We start from the raw sequence: 26,579 nt of genomic DNA on the forward strand, positions 1-26,579 counted from the left end.
GAGCCTTGAAAAGGTGCCTGAAGTTTGAGGAGTTTTACCTGTACAGGGCTTTCAAGAGAATGAGTATTAGTTTCATGTGTTGGTTAAATTCTTTGTCAGTATTATGATGATTTATGGATTTGCATGCGAAAGGAGATTTGTGGAGAGGATTTAGGAAAAATTTACATGGGTTTCAGCCCAGAGTGCAGGAAGAATGTCTCTATTTTCTGGAGAGGTTGCTGAATAAAGGCTGCAAAGGTAGCTGCATCAGTAGCCATTTGTGTCTTTACTACCAGGTGAAAACTAGAAGAAGTCAGCTGTAACCAAGAGCATTCTGGGTCTTTTTAATAGCTGGAGCTCTATGCAGAAGTTGCTAATATCCCCCACCCGCCCTCAGGTCCCCAGCACAGCAAAAGCTGGTTGTAATCACAACTTAATACATGATATCATATTTTGAATTCTTACATTCCTAGAGAATTGTATTTAATTTTGTTTAGGACTAGTCCATTTCTGGTAATTTTCTCCTTACATAAAATGAAAACATAGTTTCCTCTCTTCTTTCTCTGTTTCTTTATCCTTCCTCTTTTTTTCATTCTTTCTTCCTGTTATATAAAGTTTTGATTTAATTCTGTAGAGTACTAGTATTCTTTGAAAAGAATGCTAATGAACTTTATTATGTTTTTATACTTTAATATAAAATCATGTTTAGATTTCTTAAAGTATATTACCAATCAATGCTTGCATATTAGTTTCATTTCCTTTTTGATGTATTAGAAGAATAATAGGTTTTGCAAATGTGCTAAGATTAGATTAACCCAAACACCTGTGTATTTGACTTGATTTCAGTTCAGCTCATCCGAACAATTATTAAATGAATGTATCAGAATAAGTCTTATCAGGAAAAAGAGTAAATTTTGTGTGCTGATTATCATAGAGTTGGTGATGTTGAAGAAGCATCACAAAATTATTCATAAATATAGAAAAATATTGTGTAAATAAGATTGCCAATGGTGTATAAAGTAGTCACTTTCAACTATCAATACATCACTTAAAATTGTACTCAGTTGTTTATTCTTTGAATTTCTATGTTGTATTGAAATTGACTGATATGCCCAAAGGATTTTATCACATATTTTAAGCTTGAAGTCAGGGGTGGATTTAATGTTGATGAAACTTTAGCTTTTAATAGGTTTTATGACAACTTCAAATGATATAGTCCTAACAGCTGTTTACATTTTAAACATGCCTGAACTTAATATGGACAATATTAAATGCATTTAGTGGGCCTTTGAATGTTCTGAAACAATGGAATAACTATCCTATAAAAGCCATAAAAAACTTAAAGCTATCCTACCCTCTTTATGCCTCGTATTAAAATTAACTTGTTTTATCCAGTGCTAAGATTAGGTAGAAATCTAGACAGTTTCTAAGGAGTGCATTGGTGTGGCATCGGATGGCATGTATATGCTTAATCATTGTCAACAGCAATTTTCATAATTCGTTGTAAATTTTTAAGTATTTCCCTATAGCTAACTGGCTCCTTTAGAAAATTTTACTGGCACAGTGTTTTCTTTGCTGTTAAGACAATTTAGGTGTTGCTGCTAGGTTGTGATACGTTCAGAAATATAAAAATATTTTACCTTTCTTTCCCAATAAACAAAACTTGGGAATTAGGAATTTAGTTTTATTCCATTTAATTTTTGGTTTTCATTGGTCAGTTTAGGATTTACTCTTCTTAGGAGTTTTATCTTGACTAAATGTTTTCATGGTCCTTATGAAACATTTTGATGAATAGCCTTTTTTTCTGAAATATGAGGAAGAAAATACAATTAAAAATGAAATTTTTATCCCTATTTTTTGAGCAAGAAGAACATGTTTAGGTAATTTTATAATTTAATCATCCATTTACTCATTACCTAAAAAAACTCAGCTCTATTTTCATGGCAATTTAACTTAGTTTATGTAAGCTTTGTTGTAAATATCTATTGCTTATTACTTACAGCAAGATCCACATGGCTTACCACCACACAAAATATTTATTTTAACTTGATTCCAAAAAAGGTCCGCAGTAGACACAGTCAGACCTTTCCCCCAGCAGATCTGTATTTCTATATTTTTAGACCTCTACCATGCTTTTTTTTTAAAGCTCAAATAAAATTATGACTATTTGATAAGAGATACTTCTTAAATTTGTTTCAGTATGTATGAGTATTTGTATAACAGATACTAAAAGATTAGAGATAATAAAAGATTTCCTTTGGAGTGATTATGACTACATAAAGACACTTATATGTTTTCTTTGATACATATTTACCATGACAAATAGTAATATATCTGTCACAATCTGTTGTGGCAAATCACTTTCCCCCCCATTTTGAAATGGGCCCTCTCTTTCCCTTATGATAAAAGGAAGAAAACTTAAACGGTGACACTGCATCATCAGGTATTATTTGTGACATGCCTGTGGTGCAGAGACTGGACTTCTGTTCCCATTAGGCTGGCTCTTCCTCCCAGGCTATCAGGAGAGAGAGGGGATTGCCTGGCCCTGTTTTGAAAACACTGCAGCATCTGTGGGAGAGAGAAAACATAGGCCTGGCCCGACATCATGCCACGGATCTGGCAAGATCCATGAATGTGTGTTTGTACTGTGTGCTGCATCTAGAGACTTTACATCACTGTGGAAGGATGACACGATGATGGGATAACAGTAGACCCACCAGGCAGGGTCTACAGGACAAGCACAGTGTGTAGGGGGGAAGACTGTCCCTCTAGTGCACATAGACCAGTACTTGCTAGGGAGATTATTTTTTTTAAAGGAAAGCCTGTGTGAAAGACAGCTATCTAATTGCCCACGAGAGCTCTGCTTATTACCGCAGTACATTTTTATCTTTGCGGTTCATATTTTAGTATGTTGCTCTTTTTAGTCACGTCCCAATTTCGCGTAGCCCTCATTTTTTGCGAAGACCTTAGTAATAAAGTGTTGTCTTTGTTGATGTCAGAATTTATTTTGCATGTCTAAGCTCTTGAATCTACATGAGAACATCTTGTTTTGCTAGATTTCTACATTTTGGTTTTCCGTTTCAAACCATATTTCATCTTAAACTCAATATTTTGCAACTTTACTGCTCATTTCAACAAATTTGTTTTATGTAGCCTAATAATCATACACATTGAATCATGAATTCGTACAGAGAAAAAAGGGCTATAGTAAATTAAAGTTTTGGAAAAAAAAAAAAGGATTCATGATTCTTGAAAGAAGTTAACATGAAAGTACTAAAATCTAGAAAGTAGCAAAAAATTTTACATTGTGCTGTTTTAAGATACTTTCATCAAACACACAAACAAAACAAAGGCATTACTTTTGGAAACTTTATTCTGCCCATCAACATGTAAACCTGTAAAACCTCTCTCTTAGAATTTGAAGTATTTCAGAATTATATACATTTTATCAGAAACTGTTAACTACAAACTTTCTACTTCAAACTTTGGTGGAATTTCTCTCTACTTGTAATCTGATTTGAAACTTTAATGATGGTCTCACCATGACCCTAGCTGGAATCTCTTGAACATCAGATTTTTCTGGAAACAGAATGTTTTATCCTTAGAAATGGTTTATGATCTCTCATCTCTGGTGATCTTTCCTAAAACTGTACTTTTCAGTGAAGTCTTTTTTCTACGTTAAATTACAGAGGGGTTTTGTGTATGTTTTTTGTTTTAAAACTTAGGAAGACCTGGCAAACTTTAAGTGGTCAGAGATGATTTGGGACACGTGGATGCTAAGATAAACAATTTCTACTATTATAAAGATTCTAAAATAAGATTTGGACACTTCAAGAATATTTGTGACATAAGTTAATCAATAGGTTGGTTTGAAAAATAAAAACAATGTGTATTAGATACTAGGTTCACCAATTTTAATAAGGAAAGAATTCTTAAATAAAATGAAATATTTAAGTCTGGATTAGAGTTTCCTTTACAGAAGTGATTATTAGGGGTATCAAGAAAAATGAGTAATGCTAATGGCCTTAAATGCCCTACGTATTTTGTGTTATATAAAAACTTTCATATTTGAAGATTTCAAACATGATATTGAATCCATATCTTGAGCTATTTAGGGAAAACCCCCTTTTTCCCAAGTGCTTGAAGAAATCACAAACAATTTAAAAGAGATATTGGTAAATTGTTTTTTCCTTATTAGCGGGCTGGAAATTATATATGATTTTAAAAATCAGTACTGAACTCAGAAATATATAATTTCCTACATCACTTTTGAAACTGATCATAGGGAAATCAGAACAATGCTTTTTCATGTCAACAAATTTTAACAAGTAATAATACAATTTTCTTTAATATGAAAGTTTTATTGAAATACAATATCCATCACAAGGGAACTAAATATCAGCCATCTGGGCTCTATCCTTTTTAGGAAAGTCTAGAAGTAGCTGATTGTGTGATAAGACGTAAAAAGAGGAAGCTCTTCAAGGTTCATCCCTGCAGATAGATACTTTGTGAAGAAGTATAACTGCAAGTGTGTAAAATATTAAGATAGCTCTTAGTATTCACTTTTAAACTTAGTGTACCCATTTCTAATTAAAGATATTGGAATATAAGGTTTGGATATTAAAATTGTGCTTATTAATTAATGTTTAGGCAAGAAGGAGGTTAAGAGTGGCACAATTAAGTCATCTCAAATAGGACAAAACTATTCACACAATTTACACGGCATGTATAACATGACAATGGGCAACAGTGAAAGCTGAGAAAATATTCATGACAAAGAAAGTTTTTGTGTGTGTGCAGTTAATGCTGAATTTGCTAAAGACTTCTAGTTCAGCATGTGCGTTTTTTGTTTTGTTTTGTTTTTGTTTTTTTCGTGAAAACCAATCTTCTCTATTGCACATTGAGGTTATGATTTTTATGAATTACTGGTATATGAAAAAATATAGGAGAATATTTTTATTTGTTTTCATTGGAGGCTCTTATTCCATTAAAAATTTTTTAGAAAGCACACAAGACGCTTGCAAATACTCAACGTATATGCCATTAGGCATTCTAATATCCCAGAAGTTTGCTCAAGGATTTCTGAATTTCTGTTTGGAATTTTGGAATAATGAGCTCCTTCATCCACTGTCCTCCTCTTCTCTGCCTTGAAGCCCAATCCTGTGCCCTTTAAAAAAGAAGGCTTCTGGTGTGCATATTTTAGATAGAAAGAGAGAAGAAACATAAAGGAGAAGACAAGCACGAAAGTTAACTGTGGATGAAAGGTTTGTGTATTTTTGAGCTATTCCTGTTTTATCTTTACAAACTAAAACGTTATATGCCCCAAACACTCAAACGAAACACCACCAGTTCATTCCTTCCACAAGAAAGAGGGCTTCCTGGCCATCAGTGCCTCATTTTTCTACTCAGTGAGCTCTTCTGGGGAGTGGTGCCTGATGTGTCTTCCTACTCCCCAATGAGTTTTTATTTTTAATCAAGTATTCAGAATACTATTTTGCATGCTAAGATTTATCAGGACTTTCATTACGATGTTAGCAGCTGGAATAATAGTATTTAGTGTAAAACTGGACTTGTTGAGGAAAGAGAAATACACTTCTGGGAACTGCTATTTTGAACTTTATCATTTTCACTGAAGAGTATATTTTGGTGTGAAGTTTTGGACTCGAGAGTGGTTTAAATTACTGAGAAATGTAGGAAACCACTGCAGGGCTGCTTTACCCAGAGAGAATTATAACAGGGCTTGCATGTATTTTGAAAATAAAACCTTTTTCTGTAGTATCCAGCTTAACTTTGAATTTATATTTACGAAATAATATAGATAAATGCCTTGATAATTTGGTTGAATACCATTTTTTAACTTGTAAAATTTAATTGATTGAAAGTTTTATTTGCTACATAGCAAAATGTTCTCCTTTTTTCCAGATCACTGACAATTTATGCATTTTCTATGTTTTATTGGTTTCGAATAATTCTAAAGGTTTTCATTGAAAGTAATGAACCAGGAATTGGAGGGCTAAATAAGATTCTCTTAGAAGATGTGGCAGTTATCCTAAAAGAATAAGGAGTCTCTTCGAGAATTGGCAAAGTTGTATTTTCTTAAGGCAAAATCCATACTTGGTCAGGCTGTTGACAGACACCTGCTTTGTCTTGGCTTTTGTTTGATTTTTTACATAAATTGCACTGAATTATTAAACTGAACATAAAATTGCATCTCAAAGCAATAGCACAGGATTTTCAGCCTTGATCAATTTCGACTATACCAGGATGTGTGTGTGCACGTGCGTGTGTGCACCCATGTGTATGAATGTGCTTCTTTTAAAGGAATAGGAGCTTTTATAAAATGTGATGCAAAACTTGTGGTTTTAAATACTTAATTATTTTTTTATCTGAAAACAGCAGCACGTGAGTCATTCTTTTTTAAGTTGCAGCTGCTGCATAGGTGTAAGGCTATTTGAGGAGTCTGATGCTTTACTTGAACATATACTCCCTCTTCAGAGAAGTTAAGGTAGTGCAGAAGTTTCTGCATTTTGTAAAATTTCAGGGTTGAAAATAAAGATGCTTTATGATTTGGTGAGACGGATAGATTTCACTTCTGAAAGAATGCTCAAGTTATATTTTGGAAGGAACATTTTAAGAATTCTACTTATGTGATTTAGTGACACCCACTGTTGTCTGACTTTGTCATCTGAGGAATTAATCATAAATAAGCCACTAGGGATGAAACTTGATATATAAGTGCTTACTTCCAGAGTAATAAGAAGAGGAACTGTGTGTGTGTTAAATTTCACTAAATTTATTTTGATTATTCCATAGAGCAGGAAATAGGAACATTCCGTAGTGAAGCTCTCTTCATAGCAAACTGTAAAGAAAATTTCTCAGTGTATTGCCATATGTTAGCAGTGATTAAAGGGCATTTCCTTTGTGAAACATGGAGCCATATTAGAAAGACTTATATTTTCTCATAAAAATGACCTTTGCAAGTACATTTAATCATGAAAACTGGTATCATTCCTCACACACACATACAAAAAGCCACTGTTACCACTTGCTGTTACCATTAGGGATTTTAGGAAAATGCTACTTTGGAACAATTATTTTGATGACATCTGAGAAAGAATACCTAACTGTCTACAGGAGCCTCCTCCCTCCACAGCCCATATCATTCTAAATATGCTTCCTGAATTCTGCTTATAATAATATTGTAATGGCTTTCATTCTACCGATTGGCACAGTATATCATTATATCATTAGCTGCTGTGAGAAAGCAGTTTCAAGTAGGTGGCAGATTCTTAGCATTAATGTTTTCCAGTAACCCTGTTTGGAGAATTGGGTTGTTTCACAGGTGCTCAGGTATATTCACACGGTACAATAATATTTTCTGGCTTGCTTTCTATGAAATGAACTTGAAGTACAAAATAATTCAATAATAAGTGGAGTATAAAAACTGGGGCTCTAGCTTAAGAAAGTTTAATAACTCAAGACATTAAAGGATGAGAAAAACAATTGTCTAAGGAGGCAGCAGTGTTTAGGTCATTTTGTATTACTGCTAAAGCTGAGATTTATTAGGAGAATGTTTATGGCCTGATGATTTAGACTTGTTGAGTTAGTTTAAATTTTTTAACCATTTGGTCAAGTAGAAAAGCACTTTTCTGTATCTATTGTACTATTTGAAAGTATTGTTGTATAAAATAAATTCGAAATTCTGCCATTTAATACTCAGGCATATGATTCAGGAGTGAAATTGCATTGCAAGAACCTTGGGTTCCCTCATATAGTGTGTTAATATGAATTTTATTTTTAGAGATATATAAGACATTGGCACATATAATCTGTGGCTTAATTGATAACGGCAAAGAAAACGGAATTAAACATATTTATTATGAACAGATATAGTTGGGATTACAAAATTCAAACTGTAGTCAGTAATTATTTTACAAATAAATGCTCTTTCATTTTCCCTTTAGTAAATATATCAGTAACTTCACCCGGTGTTGATATAAGTGAAACCCAACAGTAACAAGCTGGGAGTGCCCAGGTAGAAGGGGAAAAAAGCAGGTTCATTAATTCATTCATTCCTTTCTCCATTTATACTTATTCAAAGCGTATTTTTCATTGCAGCTAAAAACTAGACACACCATGTAACATGGAACATGTCTTTTTCTTCTGTGTATTCTTATTTAAATCGTGGAGCTTTACAGCTAAGATTCTTCACGTTTAATGAAATTTGCAGTCTTGTGTCACTTGCATCACAATTTGTAGGAATAACCTTAGCATTTTAAAGAGTGTACCGTGTAGCCTTTTAAGAAAGTCATGCATTTGAAAAATAAAATAACCCACACAGTATAGCACATGGACTTTTGTCCCTTAAGCTGATTGCCTTTACTCACTTGCTTGTCACCAACTTGAAGTGGGTGAGGGACATGTTTTAGATACATCTTGTTTGTCCTATAGAAGCCAGACTCACTGCTTTACTTTTGTGTATTACCCTGAAGTATGTTTCCAGTGAATGATTATAGTAGTAAAAGTGGTGTAGTAGGTTAGAAAAAACACTGCACTAGACATAAAAAGACCTTTCTAATTTAATGTCCGACAGCTTCTACTTACTCAGTGGCCTTGGTTAGCTCACAAACCTGTTTCTCTGTCTACAAAACAGGTATAAATAGTGTCTGCATTTATTATGATGGTGTCAATATACTAATAATAAACCTTTATCAAAGTACTTATTCCATGCCAGAGTAGTTACTCCATGTACTTACTCCATGTTCTGAGTGGTATACTATTAAATCATTTGCATCTATTAAGTCATTTATTCCTATAAAAATCCTATGAGATGGGTACTACTGTTTATTCAAGAGACTTAAAAATGAGACCCAGAGAGGTGAAGAAACATGTCTGCGGTCACACATAGTAAGTGGCAGAGCTGGGAGTGAGACCTAGGCAGTCTGTCTCTAAAGTTTCAGTGTTCTTAACCATAATGCTGTCTATGCTGCCTATAGCGTTTCAGACACTCTGTAGACCAAAAAGCTCTCTTCAGCAAGGTTGTCGTTAACTTAGCAAGTATTTGACTATCTATAATATATTAATATTAAGAAGTTTCATTTCACTGTAGAATAATCATCAGTATCTCTATATAGTTATATCCTATAACTTCTGCCCAAGCAAATCAGTATGCCAGGCAGTCCAGGATAGCATTTGTGTAAACAAAGACAGTATAATGTAGTGGTTAGAGTATGAAATCTGATCAACTGGGTTTTTAGGGGGCTGTGTCACTTCCTAGCTACACAGTTATTTGTAAAATAAGTACTCATTGGGGTTTTAATGCATTTATGTAATATCCTTGAATGTTACATTCTATTGTTACACATAATAAAAAGCACTGTTAAGCTGTTATCAGTAACAAGGTAACTACCTTTCTTTTGGCATTTGAGAAACAAATCTAACATGGCAGCCTACTTAGGAGTAGTTAGCAGTAGAATAGAAACTAAGACCAGGGTTTCAACTATGTGCAAAATAATTATAATTTTACCTAACAGAGGTCACTTGCTTTTTCTGAAATTATGTAACATTGTTTTTTTTTGTTGTTGTTTTTGTTTTTTTTTTTTTGCGATGGGGTCTTTCTCTGTCACCCAGGCTGGAAGTGGTGCATAGTTCACTGCAGCCTCAAACTCCCAGGCTCAAGCGGTCCTCCCACCTCAGGCTCCTGAGTAGCTGGTACACAGGTTCACAACACCACACCGGCTAATTTTTTTTTTTTTGGTAGAGACAGGGTCTCCCTGTGTTGCATAGGCTCTGCAAACCCATCTCTATCAAACCAAGACACGTAGTCAGCCCTTTTAATCATTAGATAGTGCTCTGCAAAGTTTATGTTGGAAATATTTTCTCTATCTTTTCTCTTTTGAACTGGTACATCAGCTACGATGCCTGGAGCTGCTTATAATGTGGTTCCCTTGGCCAATAATTTGTTTATGCCTAAATCAGCCTTGCCTCTAAGTGATAACGAGATACATGCTTTCTGTTGTTTTGTGTCAGTGGTATTCTATGATAGGCCGGGAACGGGTCTGCCTGAGTGATGCACGGCCTCTTGGTGGGGCTGGCTATAGTTTCCCCCACAAAACTGAAGGTTAGGCCTAAGGTATTAACTTTGCCTGGCAAGATGAAGACGTGTGGACTAGGAAGACCTGTATGGCAGACTATTTATCTCATAAAGTAAACAGAGTTCAGTTTGTTTAGGACTGCTTAGGTAGATTTCTAACATTAAGCAGGAATATTTGTACAGATGTTTTAAGGTAAAGCCAAAGAATGGCTGGATTCTAGCCTTTGACACAATATAATGTATCTTTTCTCAGTGCCCCTGTTGAATTCACAAAAGAAAAGGTATTTTTGATCATCGGCTATGAGAAACTTAAAACTTTTTTTTTTTTTTTTTTTAATAAAGGCTGATTTAGTTAACTCTTCTTGCATTTAAAGAAAAAAAACATCTGCTGAAAGTAGGGAGGGGAGGTGTGAGTGGAAGCATGGTCTCCACATTCCACAATGAATGTCTTTTCCCAGCCAATTTTAATTTGCAGAAAAACCAGGCATCGAGTTAGATTCCTCGGGAAAGGTCCGTGTTGGCTGGTGAGCCCTGAGCTTCTTCCGGGTACCCCACCACCCCCACCCCGAACAGGGACTGATGCTTCAGTTCACAGATAGTCTTTCTCTGGAAAGCAGATAGATCCGATTTAGCCACCCCTCATTTGTAGTCATTGCCACCTTGTGGATTACAAAGGATATTGGTTTTCATCAAACTTCCATTTCGATTTGGCTTTTTATGGCAAGTACACGTTGGCAGTGGATTGCCGTGTTCCTCACCAAAAGGATCCTGGTTTGTTCAGCAACACCTCACTTCTCCACTCACAGTTCATTTATGATTCTGATGAGAGTGTTTTTTCAGGAAACACACATTTCACTTTTTGACCTAGGAGCATCTGTTAGAATTTTTTTTTAATACTACTTTGGCATTCTGAAAGTGTTAATGTCTTTCATATCTGTTTAATGCTATTTAGGGATATTTATGATCACCTCTTGGTTACTCAGGGTAAAGTGTGTCGCAATTTTTTTTAAACAGACAGGAAAGCATTCACATGAGGAAACAGATTGCTTTAAACATGTGCTTCCTGTGACAGTAAAAAGAACAAATTAGATTTAACACTGTGTAATGAATGCATAAATGTGTACATTTAAGCTTTTAAAAGCTTTATGTTCAGTTCTGGTCACAACAAAAATTGAGTCACCTGTAAAAATTAAAGATGCCTGGGGTACTCTCAGACTTTTGAAATGCCCAGCAGTTGCAGTCCTCGCCTGACGATGCCTCGTTGGAATTATAAAAAGCATGATCTATTAGTGCTGGAGAGAACTAGAACATTACAAGGCACATTCAGAGGTTAAACTAGGTTAGAGTCAGATTCCGTACATTTAGCTAATAAATCAGAATTTGTTTTGTGGAGGAGAATACTTCACTCTCATCTTCCTCCCTAAGAATCAATGAAAAAATCAATTTTCGGGAACCCCATATATTCCCCTGTCTTTCATGAAAGTAAAAGAAGGAAACCTGATGTTTACTTAACTAGCATTTACTACAATTTAATTATATAAGAAAATGACTCTCTTTCTTATGTAATTCAGTTTGTGCTCTGTATGCTGGCAGGGAGTGAATAGAATCTGAGTTAGTATTTCCAGTTAGACTCCAGTGTGGAATTGGAGGGCCTGAATCCTCTCCCCGGAAGAAGAGGCACTCATGGCCATTTCTGTCTGAGCCTGAGGATAGTGCCTGTCCGTCCTCTGTGCTTTCAAAGCTAAGGATTTGTGGCACACTTTCCATCTCTCTGGCCAAGGAGGGCCAGGACAGAGTCCCTCGGGGGAGGGCACGTAGTTTGAGGACATCTGACTCTCTTATATCACATACTGAGGTACTAATATCAAAACAGACTGCTTGTCGTCGCACGGTGGGGCAGTGCTTTTTTTGGCTGCCGTGGTCGAAATGAAATGGGCAAGCTGTAGTCCGCTTGGCATCAGAATGGGCTAAGGGAAGCAGGGAAATCAGAGTCAGACTGTGAATGCAAGTCACAGCCAATGGTTAACTTCCTTTTTGTGTGTCACTTGGCAGCAGCGAGACCGATGGTGATTTTTTTTTTTTAACATGGGTGAGAGTTCAGTGCCCTAGGAAGAGCCGTAGACGCTGTTATTGTCCTTCCTCATACAGTTGACTTGTGTTGATTTCATGAGGCCAGTACAGCTGTTCCAAGAGCCAGCTCCAGGAGCTTTGTGCATATGTACATGGCCATCGGACATTGGATGAAAAAGGTAATCAGATGAGAGGTGATCCATACAGAATCTCACTGCTGATCACTAGGCAGTCACACAGGAATCAGGTTCTTGCATAAGGCAATAATACCAAAGAATAATATATAGTGCACTTGAATGGATACTCCCTTGTATACAGACACCCAAAGATATTTTTAAATTATCACCACTCCACACCCCTCATCTCACATAAAAGATTCAAATCAATTTTGGACTGTCTGGAAAATGTAGGACTAAAATAGCCAGATTGAATTCAGATAAAATTACCTTCTGCTTTTTTGGGAGGTTGTTGCTTTTTGGTTAGCCACATTATTTTCTTTGAAGATTCATTTGGAAGAGAGTTTGGTAGAATTTCTAGCCTCTCTCAAGATTTTCCTACCATTTCTGTGTTTGCAAAGAGCTGTTCCCCAAAGGCGAAAAGAGCGAGTTGCCATCTTGAGCGAATTGTATGTTTAGTGAACACCAAATGGTCTCAGAGTTACCCTAAATTTTCATTATATCTGGTTGCTTTCAAATACTATTTATTCCCCTCAAAACTCCTAACCATTTATGTAAGATATCAGTAAGATGACCAACTTCTGACAGCCCAAAAGCAGGGAAGGAAGCTTAGAAATAGAATACCATTTGTCTGGTAATTAGAGTGTATCTCCTAAGAGTTCGAGAGAATTCTGATTAACCTTTCTGTTCCCACATTCTCACATAAAATTAGCACACCTTTTAAATTATTATCTAGTATTTAAACACATATTTTTGAGTCTTCTTAATGCAACAGGTTCTGGAGACACTAAAAGTGTGTTATAGTTTTCTAAAAAACTTCATTTTTCTTACATTTTAAATGTTCTGTTTGTGCAAAATTTCGAGAATCACCATAAGGGCTTCTTTGCATTTTTAATTTAGTAACTAACATATGAATAAATTTGCATATTAATTAGTTGCAGATTAAATCATGCATACATAATTGCCTCCTTACTGTGTTTAATGTTTGTCAAAATCTCCAGCCTGGTTTGATGGATGTCGTATGAAAGATTACAATTTGATGTACCCTTGGAAGTATTTACACCAATAATGCAAGATTCTTAATAGCAGAATTTTCCAGTTATATACAGTTACTAATAAACATGTAAGATAGGTACATGTCCCTTTGACTAAAATTTTTTTCTTTGCACCAAATCATTTACTATTCATAATCATTAATGCATCTCCTAATTATACAGCATATGTCTGTTAACCCTTTCATTGCTGGCCTTCAAATGGTAGCTTTCTTTTTCTTGCCCCCTAAAGAAAGCAAAATTGTTTGATAATATTCCGAAATTACTTGATTGCCTTTTATTTATTTCTCTTCTAGTATATGGACACACCTCATTTGCCATTTATTTTAACATACAACAGATAATTATATGATCATTTTGTATTTTCTAGTTAAAGATCATAAAATGACCCATGTGCACATGCTTTGTAGCTGATGGGCTTTTGCCTTTCTTTTACCAATGCTGAAGAAAATTGAAATATTTCAGATACTTCATATAAGTAGTAAAAAAAAGTGTATACACAAACATATACTCTATTTAGGAGGGTAATTGTAGGATAGGTAAAAATATTTAAATTGTATTTAATTTCATTTTGAATATTGAAGTGCATTTAATGTATCATGATCAAACATAGGATGGAAATGTGATTTTTTTATTAGAACTGAGATCTCTGAAGTTGAAACTGACAAGAGAATAGATGCTCTTGATTTGACATAATTTTAAAATGCCAATATGTTTTCTTAAATTTCTCCGGGGATTTAATATTTTAAGTTTTATCTTACTCATGTAAAAAGTAGACCAATTGGCTTTTTTTTTCCTTTTTACTATTTTGATGTCTAAGCTGCTTATCACACTGTATTACCCTGCATTAATGAGTATTCCTACTGTGCAAAATTCTATCAAAAATGATGGTGTGAATGTCATTTTTAATTGGAAGTTTATACAGTCAAATTTATAGTACACAACAAAAAATATGTATGTAGTTCTGCTCCAAGCCTTTTTTTAGGCTTTTGATCTTTTTAGTTTAAGTATACATTTTTATTAATCTAAGTGTCATTTGAAAATCTACACAAATGTGACTACATTTTTTATTAATACCATTGTTGGGAAGAGAGGGAAACTAAGGCATAGACTAATTATAATGTCTGTAAACTGTAAGAAGAACAAATACAGGAATGACCAAGAATAGATTTTCAGGGGTCTTTTTTAGACATGAAGACTTGCTGACCAGTTCTGTATGTTTCACAGAAGTCATAATGTATGATTTCTGTCTTCTTTATTTTTGAATGCCTGCATTCATATGCCTAGTAAAAAGACAAAGGTTAAAATGAGTTGAAAGCATAAACAGCTGATTTCCCCTCTTTGATTCTTTCATAGGAGAAATAATATCTCCTGGTCACCTACCTCAGGAGCATTTATTTTCTTACCACAGGGCACAATGAACTATTTATTGATTTAGCAAAACATTCTTTTACAACACGCACTATTACATTAAATTATTTAGCAATGTGAAAAATGAAATGAAAGCTGCAAAACTTATAAAAGGAAGCAAACAGTCAGACCCGAAACATATTTATCTACAACCATTGTGCCTAGGTAATTCAGGGCATATGGTATGTAAATGATATCTGGAGATCCTTGCCAAATCTACACACGACGGGATAAATTAAGGACAGGTTTCCCTGGGTGTGAGTCCCATGACTGTGGCCGGCACACTTTCTGCTTGAATGTGTGTGTTCTGTTCTTGTCTTTCAGCAAGAGCGTCACAGAGCATTCAGTGGCCAAATCTGGTCCTCAACTGACTTCTAAGACATTATTTGCAATTCCCAGGAATTGATTTCATGATTAAATTTAAAACGCAGTACCAATTTGCCAAACTTTCCGTTTGCTCTCACAGTTGAAAAGTAAGATCTGAATAACTTGTCAGGATATGTTTGGATATTAAGCCATTTAAATGGGTATCTTTGACAGTGGAAACTGAGTGCCTCTGAGCTTCTTATTACTGAAGAAAGGTGTTACTGAGTAGCGACTTTTCTGTAAGCAAAGATTAAGATGTTTCCTAGAACAGACTATGAATTATTTTGAATGATTGATAATTTTGGTTCCAGGTTGGCCCAGTAATAATTTATTAATTCAACTTGACAACCCAAATTACTGGTATCACTTATTTTATTTTCAAATTATTATTTTGAAGCATATACTCTCATTTCTAGAAAGGTGAAGGCACTGACTTCTATTTAGAATTAATTTTAAGTAGGTAAGAGGTTATGCTGGTTTTTTTTTTTTTGAAAGGAATGGCTTTTCTGAGCTGGGGGTTCTTAGCTCAGAGTTTTTAATGCTTTAAATTAAGGTTCATTTTTATCTTGGAATCATGCAATTGGAGATTTTGATTAGAAACTATGGCAGAATTTTTTCTCCTATAATTTATTGGACTATACCTGAAGAGTGCAGTTACTGTGAACACTTAATAAATACAAGACTTATATGTTCTTTATAAAAGTTATTTCAGGGTATTTTAAGACATGTAGAGTATGGCTTAGGATGTTTTATGTTTTTACTATTAAGAATAATGCTTTTACTAAATAAAACTGCGTTTCTTTTATAAGAAGATAATGCTCTTAATATTATGGTTGTATTTGAATTAGCAGTTTAGTCCCTGTCCCTACATTCCATTTCATTTATGGAATGCAAATAACATACTAGTTACTGCATAGAAAATGAAATTAGGCTGAGTCCTTGTTCCTTGCTGTGTAAATTGGGTAAAAATCGGAGAAAAAAAAATACCCTTGAGATCAATATAAATCAATACTACTTGACACAGATCCAGCTAAAAATTCATGAAAGGGGTCGTAGTTCTGGAGGAGTTTATATAATTATCATGTAGCCCACAGTTTGTGAACTCAGGGCAAAGTTCTTAGCTGGTTGTTCTGAGACCATCCCTTGGTTCATTGAAACTACTTTGCACAGCTGTGCTTCAAACTCAACAACAGAAAGCAAAAACAATATTCACTATAAAATAAATGTCGGCTTGTCTTTCAACTTCACTGTGAACTTGCAGCCCTGAAAACAACAAAAGGGGTAATCGCAATGAGATTACAGAATCCAGATTAGATGTAATATACAATAGGGTGGTATGGACCAATTTTATTTACATGGGGCAAGTGGAAGTGCTGTGAATGCCAACATGTTAAGCATCATAGCCACTTATTAAGATGTTAGCTTTAAATGTCAGTCATTGGACCCCATTTGAAATGAAGCACCTGCATTTTATTCAAAGAAGTTAAGGTATATTGGGGAATGCAAAGGTGAGTTGAGGGGTTGTTTTTCTGTTTTTTTGTTTTGTTTTGTTCTGGTGGGAGAAAATGCCATAGACAATAGAGATAAAATATCTCAAGTATTAAAAGTCTATTTATATGCACTGTATGATTCAAAATGACTGAGCAGTTTTGAAATTTTATAGAAAGAAAAGAATATAAGGAGAATGAGAAATGATATTTGCATCTTTACAGACAACTCTGTATAGCACATTTAAGATTCTGGCAATTTCCTTCCAAGTATCTGAAAATTAGGAATTATGAAGGAAACCCAGACAAATACTTAACTATAGCATTGCTACCAGGTGTCTCTTTGATATCAGTGAGTTAGGAAACTTTAAAAAAAAGGTTAAAACATCCAGAATGATAACTTATTTTAGTATATGCTTTCAGACGGAATATTTCTTTGTTAAGAATGTTGAAAGGTTTTATTTAGTTGTTCTTACATATTTAGTAAATTTTTGGTAGACTTGACCTATTTGGCTTGTTTCATAAAAGATATGGGCTTCTGCGTATTTAGATCTTAAGTTTATTTCAAATTGGCCTTTATAAAACTTTAGTGCCTTTCTCTTAGAATTCTAGTCAACAAAATTCTATTCATCAAATATATACATCACAGAAGTAACTGGTGATACAGAGTGTAATTCCTCCCATATTGTCAAATGGAGTCTCTGTCTCCTCAAAGGGAAAGAAACCCTGACGTCAGTCAGAAGTTGTAGGTGTACTCACTTGGCACTGAGTCAGCTTAAAGTTCAAGTATGAGGTTGAAAAATTCACAAATATTTATAGCACACCTACTAAGTGCCAGGCCTCCTGGAAGGTGGACAGCAATGGCCAATGTTTCTGCCATTGGGAAGATTTGCACCAAAGTGTGTACGGCCACAAGTAGTTGTACAAATCAGAGTTCATTTTGTAATGCTTTATAAGGGTCTGGTATCACTGGTTCTCCTTGCAGACTAATAAACACAGAGCTTATATGACTCTTAAAAATACAGTGATAGCAAGTACATCCTAAATTATGTAATCATGTAGTCCATGGTAACAGTGTAATGTATGATATAAAGATGGAATCAGCCACCTGGCTTACTGTAATTGTTGTTGAGGTCCTTTGTTATGAACATATATTTCTGTTAACAGTGCAACAAAATAATTTTTTAAAGTTGTTTTTTTTTTCTGTAGTGCCTCAAATCTAGATAAATGGAATGTGTTGGAAAGGACAACAAATAAAAAGTTAAATATGTGGAAATGACATGGAAAGCACCTGTTTCTTCCCTTTGTTTTCTTCCACGTCATTAGGAAATAATATTTAACCATAGAATATGGTGTCCCTCTAAGAAAATATTTATAATTGAATGTTCAAAGTAGAATATAGATTAAATAAGTAAAGGTGACTTGCCAAAAAAAATTAAAGAACACGTGAAACAAACGAAAGTCTGCACACATAATAAGTGGCATGACAGTATTACCTCTCAAAAGTGACAATAGATGTGTCCATCTTTATGCCTTTAGCATGTTGTTGGCATTATTAGTTATTATATTGAGAGAGTAGCCACACTATACAAGAGAAAGGAAGGTAAATTAGATCCCTCACGCCCCCTTCTTCTGTGAATTTTATGTTTTTGAATACACTCTCTGCCAGGATAGCAAATAAAATTTGGTTCACCCCGATCTTCAGCAGATTATAATCTAGGTAAAGTACAGACCAGGCTCATGAAATCAAAAATAATATTTAGAACATTTGGAAACTAGGGGAACAGCTCCTCATAATTATGTGCACGTTTTATCAGTGTAAAGTAGATATAACTCTATTGAAAATTGTTGTCTAGTAATATGCTCATTTTCTCATTTCATGAAGACTTATTTTCAAATGGAAGTTACAGCTGGCTATCATGTGTTTTTCTGACAAACTCTTTTCTCTGTGGACATGATGATTTCTGTTGTTGTGGAAAGGAAGGAAATAAATCTCTTTTCGTTCCTCATTCACTCCATGAGCAAAATGTGATTGGGCTCCTATTGTGTGCAGATTGTATTGTTGGAGCACAGGGCAAAGAAAGCTAAATTATCATCTTTGTTTAGGAACTTAAGATATTTGGGAGCAGCAAGGTAGATGACACGTTTATTTAACAAGACACTGAACTTTGCTGGAGAATCTTATATTCTAGAATATAGTCCTTATCTGGAAGCGACTACAGAATGTGATTCTGGGTGACAGAGAGCTGCAGATCTGGCATGATTAAGACAGTGGCCACAGATACTCCACTGAGCTTCTGTCTAGCAGCTTCTGTCTGTCTCTTCCCTGAAAATCACAGGGACTGTGTGGAGCTTTTACTTGGTCAACTAGAGAAACAACTTTTGATTGTTTTTACGTTTTTCAGAGATTGATTTGCCAGAGATACTACATTATGATAAAAACATAAACACAGAATTTAGGGATTGGAACAAAGTTTATATGATCACAATTTAACACAGTTATTTGAAAATTATTGGTTTATAAAGAAACAGATTTAGACAAAGCTAGAGCTTACTCAGGTTTAAAGAGCTAGTTAGAAATGAAGCTGAAACTTAAACCAACATCTTGATTTCTGGCCTCCACATTATACTGCTTATCTGGTGAGGTCAAGAGGAGAGGTGGGATTGGTTCTTATCCCCACATGCTATATTGGAAAACCAGAAACTTTAGCTCTATTGTAAGTCTTTAAAGAAAGATAGTTTAATGTTTAAAACTTTCTCATGTTTAATAATTGTCATAAAATGTATAATCGTTTGTTTAATAATTGTACTACTAATAATGACTCAATCCAGAAATATTTAACTCAGAGAAAATGTAATGGACGGCCGGGCATGGTTGCTCACGCCTGTAATTCTAGCACTTTGGGAGGCCGAGGCGGGTGGATCATGAGATCAGGAGTTCGAGACCATCCTGGCCAACATGTGAATACAAAATACAAAAATTAGCCAGGTGTGATGGCACATGCCAGTAATCCCAGCTACTCAGGAGGCTGAGGCAAGAGAATTGCTTGAACCCGGAAGATGGAGGTTGCAGTGAGCCAAGATCATACCACTGCACTGCAGCCTGGTGACAGAGCAAGACTTGGCCTCAAGAAAAAAAAAAAGAGAAAAAAGAAAAAAAAAAAAAAGAAAATGTAATGGACACAATACATTTAGATTTTTAATAAAGTATACATATGTATATTGCGGAACATATGAGCAGTTGATTAAAGATATCCAACAGGTCAGGCGCGGTGCACCGCTCATGCCTATAATCCCAGCACTTTGGGAGGCCGAGGTGGGCAGATCACGAGGTCAAGAGATCGAGACCATCCTGGCCAACATAGCGAAACCCCATCTCTACTAAAAATACAAAAATTAGCTGGGCATGGTGGCACACACCTGTAGTCTCAGTTACTCAGGAGGCTGAGGCAGGAGAATTGCTTGAACCCAGGAGGCAGAGGTTGCAGTGAGCCAAGATTGCACCACTGCACTCCAGTTTGGCAACAGAGTAAGACTCCATCTCAAAAAAAAAAAAAAAAAAAAAAATATTCAACATTGCTGGCAAGTTTGAAGGTCACAGCCCATATACAAAATGGGTATATCTTGAGGAACTCTTGTCTTTATCATATGTTCTGTACCATTTCCTTACACGCAACACAGTTACTATATGATGGCACTAAGTAGGTAGAGGTCCAGACCCCATAAAGAACATGGCATTCAGTTCCTGAACAGATGTTAGAGAACACGCCCCACTCGGCAGTAAAGGATATCTTCAACAGGAGGGAAAGGTGAGAGTTGTCCTGTTTGTCATTTTGACTAATATTTAGAAATGCTGAAGTTGTTTTATGATCAGAATGCGTTTGATAGTCACGCCTGAAGAGGTCAAAGTGCTGATATTGTTGAAAACAAATACCCCTGTCAAACAAATAGAGACAATTTTCATGTCTTTGGTTGGTAAGCACCATAATTTGGCCTTTGGCACTGCTGTCAGTAAAGCTAGTTGATGACTTTTATGTCAATTTTTGGCCCAACCATAAATGAAGGAAATAAGACCAATACTGCCACATTACTTTTTCACACTCATTACCCATACCTGATTCAGCTTTGTTAATGTTGAAAGCCAAAATTTATCAGTATCATTTTTTCCCAAATCATTCTTATTTTAGTACTGTTTATGCTCAATAAAAGCTTGTGAATTTCTTTCACTGTATTTAATGAAAACCCAGAGTTTTTTAAAATTGCATGTTATCTCTTTAAAACAATTTATTTTAGATTACTCGTGGGATTTACTCTAAGCGCTTGTCTTTTAATAGAAGATGATGCAAAACTTGTCTCACCTGTTCCTTCCTGGTCTTGTCTGTGTTTATGTGTGGGGTAGGTAAATGCTTTTGATTAACAGAATGACGAGAGTGCTTATTTTGAAAACTCAGTAGTTAAAATTTAAGTTTATTTTGAGTTAAAGAACACCACATTTAGATTAGGAATGGACCATTGACCTGCTTAAGCTATAGGCTATCGTTTGTCCTTGAGGGAACTTAGATCTGCTGAACATGAACTTGAAAAGACACTTCAATGATGGATGTACGTTGGATGCTCTCACTGTATGGTCATTCACTTGCATCTTTAAAATTTATGTTTCGTTTTTCCTTTATACCTACTCTTTTCATTCCGTTTGTCAGAGATGGTCATTAAAGTATTTGACAATTGTTTGTTCTGTGCCTAGCAAGTTGTTCTATTGCTCCATCATGTCAAACAACAAAGGTGATCAACAGTTAGAAACCTCAGGAAATTGCTAGAATCTTCACCCCCAAAGAGGGTTAATAAACCCTAGATGATTAGTTCGTTTAGAGTGAAAATCATTTTCATTGTGATATCACATTTCCACTCTGATTACCGGGCAATGCATTGGGAAGCCTGATATTTATTCACAAATTTTTTAAAATTGAGAACATCCTGTGCTGAGATTCCAGCCAGCTTCATCAATCCATTTTTTGTTAAAAGTTTCTCAACTATCATCCTTCATCCAGACAAATAAACATAACTAGGATTTCCCCTCTAACTTTTTGGGAATTCCTTTACACGTGTACCAATTTGACGGAAAAAAACAATTGTCCTCGAATTTCATTTGACTCAGGTGATTGTGGTAAGCTCGCTAACTGACTTCATCTAGGAAGTGCAGCAATCTGAGTCAACTTCCTCCATCTCTGTTTTTACATTGTCCAGTGTGATGCTTCCTCATTGTACCAAAATAGAAATGGTTTGTTTTTGTATCAAACTTGGAGACTGGCTATGGATTACACTGGGTTAGTGTAAGGGTTTTTTTTTTTTTTTTTTTTAAAGAACATTCCACTTATCCCAAGGGAAAGAGATTGACGGCCTGGGGAAAAATAAGAGGCATAATGAAGTCTTTTCTCCTTAAATAAAAATCACATCTAGTCTTCAGATGTGTCAGTTACACTATCTTTGGCTAATTTCATTTAATATTTGAGAGATTTAGTAGTAAATTTATGACTTTTGCAGTTACTTTGCAAAAAATTGAGGAAGAGGTGAATTTCACTTTGAGTCAAGTGTGTAGGTTCCAGTGTAATTAAACCTAAAAATCTATATATTCTGGTCTACTTTGGTATTACACTTTGCCATATCACATAATGCTATTAGCTACATTTTACCTTGTTTGCAGGGTAATGCTGTTTTATATCTCTGGTTTGTTGAATTTCATAGAAGATGTTATGTTCATACAGATAATGGCATACTCATTGAATTCTTTACCTCAGACATGTGAAAATATGTGGAAAAGTGGGGAAATGAATCTGATCAGATTTCACTGTATACTGAAATTTGAGAACCTGGTTTTTGCATCTGTTTTGCATGCTGCTATGTCTCCAAACCATATATGTCTGTGTGAGTTTTTATAATGCCACATAAAGCAAAATGAGAAGTCTCTTCTTTCTTCTAAAGGGAAATAGTGCCACAGAAAGGTAGAAGTCAAATATTTACTTACGGATCAAAAATTTAGTTAAAAAATAACCCATTGCTTACCTTAGTAATCAATGTGAATTACTTTATAATCAATATGACTGCAAGCTATCTGACTAGTCACTCAGAAAATAAATATTTGATCATGTGATAAACCATTTGAATGTCTACATATGAACCCAGGCCGTATAAAAATAACCAATTCAAGATAACGTAGGAAGCCACTAATAAAGACACAAATAAAATTAGATTTCACAGTTTATGCTGATATTTTGATACTTTTCTGTGATAAAAGCATCTTCCAAACTAAATGTTTCCGTATTTGAACCATATAAATAGTTAAAACTATTTTACCTGCTAATATCTAAATGATGCCAAGAAAATAAGTTCATGCCACTAAAAAGATTGAGATGATTTGTGCTTTATCTGACTTCTTCGTGTAATATGGATTTACTTCAGATAAGTACATTTACTACTTTTCCAATAAGTATGTTTATCTGATAAATATTTTCTCCAGATGTGTGTGTATGTTGGAAAAAAGTTTAAAATAGTTAGGATCCCAATTGAAAAAGTAAAAATCTTAATTGCTTAATAAGAAAACAGTTATTTCATAGTCTTAAGATTTCAATACAAAGAAATATGGGAATATACATGTAAGAGGTTTGTTGGTGTTCATTATTAAATTGCAAGGCTGTCTCAAGTTATGGTCATCAGAATAAATTTGTGTGTGTGTGTGTGTGTGTGTGTGTGTCCTCCTGTTAAATTAGATCTTTTATGAAGTTGTACTCATGCCTATTAGGGATTTTTGTCATTGCAGTTTAAGTTGAATATGAAACATTAATCCTTTGTTGGGTCTAAGCTATCACCATTTATTATAATTTTTATAACATTCCATATATATGCATCTACTAACTAAACATCAGCCTTAATTTAGCTTCTGAATTAAATTTTTTGTTAATAGTGACTCCTACTGGAGAGCAAAAAATACCAATTAGTTTAGCTTCTAAATAAACTATACTCCTTTTTTCAATGGACAAGGGTAACCTCCTATTCCTTGGCTTGGCAACATTTACTATTCCTGTAAGTTTAAAGATGAGAACATAGATTTGAATACTAACACATCAGCAGAAATTATATTTTTGAGTACATACATAATTCTCAGGCCAGTCGTGTTGGGTGCTCCAAAAAGATTTGTGATTGAATATCTTTGCTCCATTGGGAAGAGTTTAGCATGGTGCTGTATTTTTATAATTCTTTTATCCATTTTAGCAGACTTCTGTTACCTAAGTCTATTTTAGGTGGAGTTTTTTTTTGTTTGTTTGTTTGTTTGTTGTTTCGTTTTGTTTTGTTTTGTTTTGCTGCTGCTCTTTAAGGCACTCTTGCATAGAGGAAACAGCAGAGGAGACACAAGGAAATGCACTCGTCTTTATAACATGCTGCTGATACTGTGAACTAGGTGTCTTCTCATTTAAGCCTCAAAAGAAGCTGTGTTATTAACTAGATGAAGGAACTAACACTCAAACCTGTGAGATAGCTTGGCCAGAGTCACACTGCTGGGGACTAACAAGGTTACTCATCAAGATGTGTCTGACCCTCAAGTTTAAGCACTCTGATTTAATAACTTTACTCACACCCTGATTCCAATGTCTTGGTAGCTTTTGATCTATAAAATGTCATCTAAGGATCTTTGAGCCTTAATTCTTTGTCTTTAAAGTGGGAATGATAATACTTGTCACAGAGTACTAGTTATGGAGATTAAATAAGTGAAGGCAATTATTATATGTTCTTTAAATTGTGTATCACTGTACTGTGGATGTATTAAGTGTTGTTTTATTAGCAAATATATTTTTGATGGGTAGATGTTTACCTGAAGTGGTTATTTAATTTATAGGCTGGCTTGTTCACATTATGTTATGTAATCATTGTATATTAATGAATATCACTATTTTCCTTAGGATGTGATCTTTAGCTAATGTAGCCATGCTAGGCAAAAAAGATCAGCATTGTAGAAATAAGCAGGTGTTATGCTGAAAAAAAAAAGACAACAAAACAACAACAACAAAAAAAACAACTTTTGGTGTTCAGTGACTTAAACAGAAACATGGAATTGTTCACGTTCTACCAAGTTATATTTGGGGGGAGAAAAATGGGAATTCTTTCCATGTGATCATTATTCATTCATTCATTTATTCAGCTTCTATTTGTTGAGTTCCCTGCCTTATACTGCAATATGAAGGGCAGTTTGTGTGTGTGTAGGTGTTTATTAGGTTTATTTGGACTTTGCAGTAAACATGTAATGTAGTCATTATTCAGAAATAAAGGTAGAATCTACTCTAATGAGCTCTGTGGTCAGGTGGATAGTTCAGCTCTTTACCCTGTAATAGTTTGTTATCTAATTGTTTAATGTATGTGCAATTGCCCCTATTTCACAATTAAAACATTATTCTTTAGTCATATTTTCTCGCTTCAGCCATGAGGTCAAATTCAAGGGCAGGAAGAAAATTGACATGTCTCTGAACCCTGTGCATGTCCCCAAATGGAGCTTAACCCAAAGTTGGGAATCACTAAATAATTGTTCATGAAATGGTTGAATATAGCTCTTCATTCAAGTGATGTAGATTCCGAATATTTACTTGTTCTTTAATGCACTTATTCATTCATTCAGCAAGTTTTTATTGAACATCTACCTTGTAGGTAATACTATACCAATGCATTGGGGATTTTAGGTCAAATATTTCCCAGTTTCTTATAATAACACAACTGTAGATGTGTGTTGTCAATTCTGCTTCACTTCAAATACATCTGTCAAAGACTTTTTGGAAAATTACAAAAGAACTGTAAACTTTAGATTCTAGAAGAAAATAAGAGTCATGTGGGTTTCATTTAAGTGGTCAACACTTCTAGACAGTTTTGCTGGTAAGAATTTTTTTCCCCAGAAGTGGCAGAAAAAACAACTGGGTTCATTGACTACCCCCAGTGTCCTCGATAGTGCTTTGTCTAAGCACCAGAGAGGGATGGTGGCTTTCTGTGTAGTGTGGCTAACCATCATTCCTCATCATTTCAGTGATAACAAGGCCGGGTGTGGGGGGGGCAGGGGTGGTACCAAGTAGGTAACCAAGTTACCTACTGTTGGTTGGGTAACTTGTCCAGTTATACACTAATGTGAAAACTGTGTCTGTGAAACAAGCAGTAGACCAGTTTAGGGTCCTGTAAAAATTGTCTGCTTAAGATTAAGACTTCTTTAAAATTATTCTGAAACACGTGAATTTATGCATATAGCTTCAGTTGTTCTTATACTTCTGTTCTAACTCCCCACGCATCACACTAAAAATTTATCATGGATGATATTTCTGTCACAAAGAAAACTTCAAAGGCTGAGATCGCAGAAATGTCTCTGTTGACAAGCCACTGACTTGAGTTCTGCGATTGAAATGTACTCCAAGGTCAGCAAACCAAAACCAAACATCACTGGATGATAATACGTTCAGTGTCTCACTGGCTATAATTCATAGATCACCTTTCAAAGCTGTATATCTTTATTAATCATTGTAAATTTTTGCTTTTGAAATCTTAGACTTGTTTCCATTAGGCAATGAAGCCCAGAGCTTAATGTTCTAGTCTCATTTTAATTTTTTCAGTCTCATGTGCTGAATTGTCAGGGTTTAAAAATCGATTTCACCTCATCAGATTAAAAATATTTATTTATGCACATGTTAACAATATATTAAAAGAAATGAGAGCTTCAATTTTAAAAATAGGAATTGTAGTTCATTAAGCCATGACAATTTTGTTTATATTTACATAATTAATAGAAAGGCATTTATATGTTTGCAAAATAGGTAAGAAAAGGTATTTAACGTAGATGAAGCAGAATGATTATTTATCAAAAGAGTTTAGAGATCTTTCTAGCAGTCTGCCCATGGAAAGTTAGGATCTAGAAAAGCCTTCT

General features: G+C 34.8%; 1 protein-coding gene across 48 annotated transcripts in view; it reads left to right on the plus strand.

Annotated features, from left to right (window-relative positions):
- TCF4 (transcription factor 4) overlaps positions 1 to 26,579 on the plus strand; it is a 364,163-nt gene that overhangs the window by 240,818 nt on the left and 96,766 nt on the right. The window lies entirely within an intron of this gene.

This window comes from Macaca fascicularis, chromosome 18, assembly GCF_037993035.2.
Source record: "Macaca fascicularis isolate 582-1 chromosome 18, T2T-MFA8v1.1".
In the NCBI taxonomy this organism is placed as follows: Eukaryota; Metazoa; Chordata; class Mammalia; order Primates; family Cercopithecidae; genus Macaca; species Macaca fascicularis.